Raw genomic sequence first — 6,276 nt, 5'->3', positions numbered from 1 at the left:
ACACTAACATAAAAGTCACATGCAAACTGTTTGCTAACAAGATTCCAGACCATTAAAGAAAGGACATGGGGTTCTTCAGCTAATGAAAACAAGGAATAGCAAAATACATTTTTTTCCCATTGGTTACAAGGAGTGTGCTTTGAAACTGGGTAATAGAAAAAGGCAAAGGCTAGCTTCCCTTTGATAAGGCAGAATCATATAGAAAGTTATTCAATGGTAAGCAAGATTACATTCTAATCAATCTGGCTACATCTCCTTAAGACTGAGGATAAAGGAAGCTCCTTAGAATAAGTATCTTTGTATAATGATTCTGAATCATACTAAGACACACCAACCAGATTATCTACTTTGACTTGCTCTTTCATTAATATTCAGAAATTAACATGGTTGGAACCTCATCAACTGATAGAACCTGAGCGTGGAAGGTGTTTCAAACTTGGACTTGCTTCCAAAAGGAGCGAAAGGCAAAACTCACCTTCTGCTCGATGAATCACCAACAACTACCCTATTGTTCTAGGTGTAATTGGTGCTCCTGCTAAAATTCAATCCTTAAATATCTGTGATGAAGAATTTCACCTGTGTCCCCCAGGTATATAGGAATTATTTTAAATCTCATTTTACCACAGTTATTATTTTTTAGTGGAGGCAAAGAAAATGGCCAGAATAGATTTCATGGGTTATACTCCAAATGGTGGTGATGCTGGCCCTGGCTTGTTATGTCCAAGGGGAATATGATTTTCTTCCATAAAAACAAAACAAAACAAACTGATAGGAAGAACAGACCTCAGGAAACAAGAGACTAAGAAAACATATTAAACCTACTCTCAAGGCTCGGGCTTCCCAGGTGGTGCTAGTGGTAAAGAACCCACCTGCCAAAGCAGGAGACGTTAAGAGATGTGAGTTCGATCCCTGGGTCGGGAAGATTCCCTGACGGAGGGCATGACAACCCACTCTAGTAGTCATGCCTAGAGAATCACATGGAGAGAGGAGTCTGGCAGGATGCAGTCCACAGGGGTGCAAAGAGTCAGACAGTACTGAAGTGACTTAGCATGCACAAAAGACTCATACATAATCCGTCCCCCTACCTTTACTCGCCCATCAAATTCACTTCAAATAGCTCAGAGTTAGGGTTATGCTGGGTTATGGCTGGATTTTTGAAATGAAATTAGCTGAGGGATAGGTATTCACTATATTGGGGAGTATTCATTATTTGTATTTTCTTCAGAGAAATATACCTAGGAAGCAATTTGCAAATTGAAGGATTTTATTTCTTTTTACAAAGCATATTGCAAACAGCAATTTATCATCTGAAGCAGTTTTCATAATTTATTTATTCTCAGTCATTTTCTCCCTCCTGTTGGAATACTAGCCTATAATGTTATTATAAAGGTTTTGAACTCCTTTCTGTTCATTAGGTACTAGATTAGAATTACAAGAGAACTTCTGTCATCTGTGGTAGGACCTATAGTAGGGAGAATGGTACATTTAAAGGGAACAGTCAAATATGGCCAGATGCTATTCTCTCTACTTTCAAGTTAAGGGAATCGAAGCCTGGATAAAGAATAAATGGTTTAATCCAGATTACAAAATCAATCAATGGACTGAAAACCATTAGCAGATGCTAAGACTCTTGATTCAAAACTCAGTCTTTCCACTAAACCACATTACTTTAGATAATTACAGTGGAAAAAACTACTGAAATGGGAAAATATCTGAGGGAAGTAGCAGATGTAAACTGAATATTTTGAAAATAATTTAACAAGAGCCTAAAATAAACCCATACATGATGTACAAAGCACTAGTAAAGGTAAATACATAGGTAAACTTAAAAGATAGTATAAATGTATTTTTGTTTGTAACTCTTTCTTGCATCTGATTTAAGAGACAACTGCGTAAAGTACTGATTATAAAAGTGAGTTGATGGGTATATGATGGGTAAAGATGTAATTGTATATCAATAATAGCACACTGGAGAAGGGAGGAAACAGCTACATGGAATAAAATTTTTGCATACTATTGAAATTCAGTTGCTATTACTCCAAGCTTGATTATTTTTAAATTAAGATGTTAACTCTAAACCCTAGCATAACCACTAAGAAAACAACTCAAAAACATACAGAAAAAGATACAATGAAGGAACTGAAATGACATACCAGAAAATAACTATTTAACAAAAGAGAAAGCAATAATGGAGAAATATACATAAAACACACAGAAAACAAGTAACAAAAGGGCCAATGTAAGAACTACGATATCAATAATTTCCTTGATTGTAAACAGACTAAACACTCCAATCAAGACGCATACATTTGCAGAATGGATTAAAAAAATTTCAAGTATATGCTGTCTAAAAAATGACAAGCGAGATTCAGATACAAATAAATTGCCACGAAAAGAATGGAAAAATATACACCATATAAACAGTAACCCAAAGGGAGCTGGAATGGCTATATTGCTGCTACTGCTGCTAAGTCACTTCAGTTGTGTCCGACTCTGTGCCACCCCACAGACGGCAGCCCACCAGGCTCCCCTGTCCCTGGGATTCTCCAGGCAAGAACACTGCAGTGGGTTGCCATTTCCTTCTCCAATGCATGAAAGTGAAAAGTGAAAGTGAAGTCGCTCAGTCCTGTCTGACTTTTAGCAACTCCATGGACCGCAGCCTACCAAGCTCCTCCATCCATGGGATTTTCCAGGTAAGAGTACTGGAGTGAGGTGCCATTGCCTTCTCCTATGGCTATACTAACATCAGACAAAAGAGATTGTAAGAGAATTCCCTGGCAGTCCAGTGGTTAAGACTCTGCTTTCATTGCCTACAGCCTGGATACGATCCCTGGTCAGAGAACTAAGATCCTGTAACTTAAGTGGCCAAAAAAAAAAAAAAAAAAATTTTAAGACAAAAATTGTTACTAGAGGCAAAAGGGCAAAGAAAGATATAGTTTAGCATTAAAATGGTCAGTCTGTCAGGAAAACATTATAAATATATATGCACTTAACAGCAGATCCCCAAAATACATGAAGTAAAAACTAATAAAACTGACGGGAGACACAGACAATTCAACAATAATAGTTGAAGACTTCATTTTCAATGATGACTAGAAAAACAAAACAATTGATTAATAAGGAAATAGAAGACTTGGAAACTACTATTAAAAAATACTACAAACGAACTAGACCAAAGGGATATTCACTCAACAAAAACAGAATATACATACAAACATCTCCATGACTTAAAATAAGTACAAAACATGTATACTGAAAGCTATAAAATATTACTGAAAGATTAAAGATGAACTAAATAAATGAAAGATATTTCATGTTTATGAGTTGGAAAACGTTATTAAAATGGCAATACTTCTCAAACTGATGTACATACTCAGCATACTCTCTATCAAAATCAGAGCTTGGTTTTGTTTTTAATTAAAAAAAAATTTTTTTTTAAATTTTTGGCCACACTGCATGGCTTGCAGGATCTTATTTTCCTGAGCAGGGATCCAATCCAGGTCTCCTTCAGTGGAAGCTCAGAGGCCTAACCACTGGACCACAAAGGAATTCCCATCAGACCTTATTTAGACATGGAAGCAATCTAAATGTCCATTGACAGATGAATGGATAAAGAAGATGTGGTTCATAGGTACAATGGAATATAACTCAGGTGTAGAAAAGAATGAAATAATGCCATCTGCAACAACACAGACACACCTAGAGATTATCATACTAAGTAAGACAGAAAGATAAATATAATATGATATCATATATATATATATGGAATAGAAATAATGCTACAAATAAACTTATCTATAAAACAGAAATAAAGTTACTGATGTAGAAAACAAACTTATGGTTACCAAACGGGAGGATGGGGAGGGATAAATTGGGACTGATATGCACAGGCTACTAAATATAAAATAGATAACCCATAAGGACCTACCGTATAGCACAGGGAACTCTACTCAATACACTGTAATAACCTATATGGGAAAAGAATCTAAAAAAGAGGGGTTATAGTCATATGTATAACTCAATCACTTTGCTGTACTAACACAAACTTGTAAAGTAGCACAACATTGTATATCAATTATACTTCAGTAAAGTTTTAAAAATAAATGGAAGTCTGACACCCATCTGAAAAAAAATGAAAAGTCAGATACCAAAGTAAAAACAAAAAAAATCAAAGTCTGTTTTCTTTTTTGAAATTGACAAGTTGATGTTAAAATTTATATGGAAATGCAAACAACCCAGAATTGCCAAAATGATCTTGAAAAAGAACAAGGTTGCAGAGTTCATACTTCATGATTTAAAACATATTACGAATCTATAGTAATCAACAGAGAGCAGTGCTGGAATAAAGATAGAGATTCAGATCAATGAAACATAATTGAGAATCCAGATAAATCTTTACACTTATGGTCAGTTGATTCTCAACAAAGCTTCCAAGGCAAGTCACAGGGAAATAATAGTCTTTTCAACAAATAGTGCTAAGATAACTGGATATTCATGTGCAAATAAGAATAAAGTTGGACTCCTAGATCATAAACTGAAATATATGAGTGTAAATTATAAAACTCTTAGAAAGAAACATAAATGTAAATCTCCACAATCTTGGATTAAGCAATCGTTTCTGAGATTCTGAAAGCACAGGTGACAAAAGAAAAAACAGGTAAACTGGACTTCATAAATATTTTAAACTTTTGTGCTTCAAAAAACACCATCAAGAAACTGAAAAGGCAATACGCAGGATGGGAGAGTGTATTCGCAAACTGTTATCTCTGACAGGGAACTTATATCCAGAATATATAAAGAACTCTTAAAACTCAATAATGAAAAGCCAAATAACCAAATCTTAAAATGCATAAACAATCTGAATAGACTTTACCCAAAGAAGGTATATGAGCAGCCAATAAGCACATAAAAAAATGCTCAACACCATTAGTCATTAGGAAAATGCAAATCAAAATCATGAGATACTACTCAAACCCACTAGGATGGCTATATTTAAATAGACACTTAGGCTGAAACTGACATTTTCCAGTATTCACCAAAATGACACAAAGGGAAAGAGGAGAAGCACCTGCTCTATGTTCTCTAGGCCTTTTAGAAAACAAGTTGCTATTCCTTTGGCTACATACATGCAAATCTACAGAGAAGGTGATATTGTAAAGCTCAAGGGAAGAGACACTATTCTTAGAGGAATTCCCCACAAATGTTATCAAGGCAAAAACTGAAGCATCTACAATATTACCCAGCAGGCTGTTGGCATTGTTGTAAATACACTGGTTAAGGGCAAGATTCTTGCCAAGAGAATTAATGTACATATTGGATGTATTAAACACTCTTAAGAGCTGAGACAGCTTCCTGAAACATGTGAAGGAAAATGACAAGAAAAAGAAGGGAGTCAAAGAGAAAGGTAACTAAAGTACCAGCCTGATTCAGCCAGTGAAACACACTTTGTAAAAACCAATGGAAAGGAGTCTGAACTGCTGAAATCCATTCCCTATGAATTTATGGTATGAAAGGTATAAGAAAAATGAACAAAGGGTCTCTGAACTGTTCCTTTAAAATGATTAATTGTTTATTCACTATATTTCAATAAAGCTATTATCAAAAGTATATATATATATATACACATTATACACATATGTATAAACTATATATTTAAATATGTATATTATATGATGTACACATCAGGAAATTGACTATAAACCTAAAGGAAGTGGGTAGTAAAAAAACCTTAAAATCATAAAAAGATTTTCAAAGAAAATGAATATCAGTAATGACATTCAAAGAAAAACTAGCACAGATAACACTTCCTTGAAAGCTTGGTGGTTAATTTCCTTGGTCAAGAAACTCTTTGCCTTAATCTCTAGATTATCTCAGCATATATGCACATTCTTACATTAATAATACATATATACAGTCTGCAGGTATTATCAAGTCATTGGCATTTACCTAGTAAATCAAACACTACCTCCTGGGCTCCAAGTTTATATTAAATTCTAATTTACGTTCCTAGGTGTTATAGACAAGGATTCAGATAGGCTACAGCAAATGACCTTAAGGGAAGTAATTTTGTCTCTGAATGACCTAGATGGATTTTTCTGCTAAGCAGCTTTACTTGAATAACTGCTCACCTCTAACTCTACTATGGCAGACATTGATCTCTGAGAGTATAAGTTTCATCCTTAAGGCTGAAGAAAACCAGCTAGTTTTCCCAGCTCAAATAATCAAAGTCTGGCCCTCAGGCTTCTTTAGTTAGCTTATAAAAGGGATAAAAATGAC

Source organism: Muntiacus reevesi, chromosome 15 (assembly GCF_963930625.1).
Source record: "Muntiacus reevesi chromosome 15, mMunRee1.1, whole genome shotgun sequence".
NCBI classification, from domain to species: Eukaryota; Metazoa; Chordata; class Mammalia; order Artiodactyla; family Cervidae; genus Muntiacus; species Muntiacus reevesi.
Note: the sequence above shows the minus strand (reverse complement) of the source record.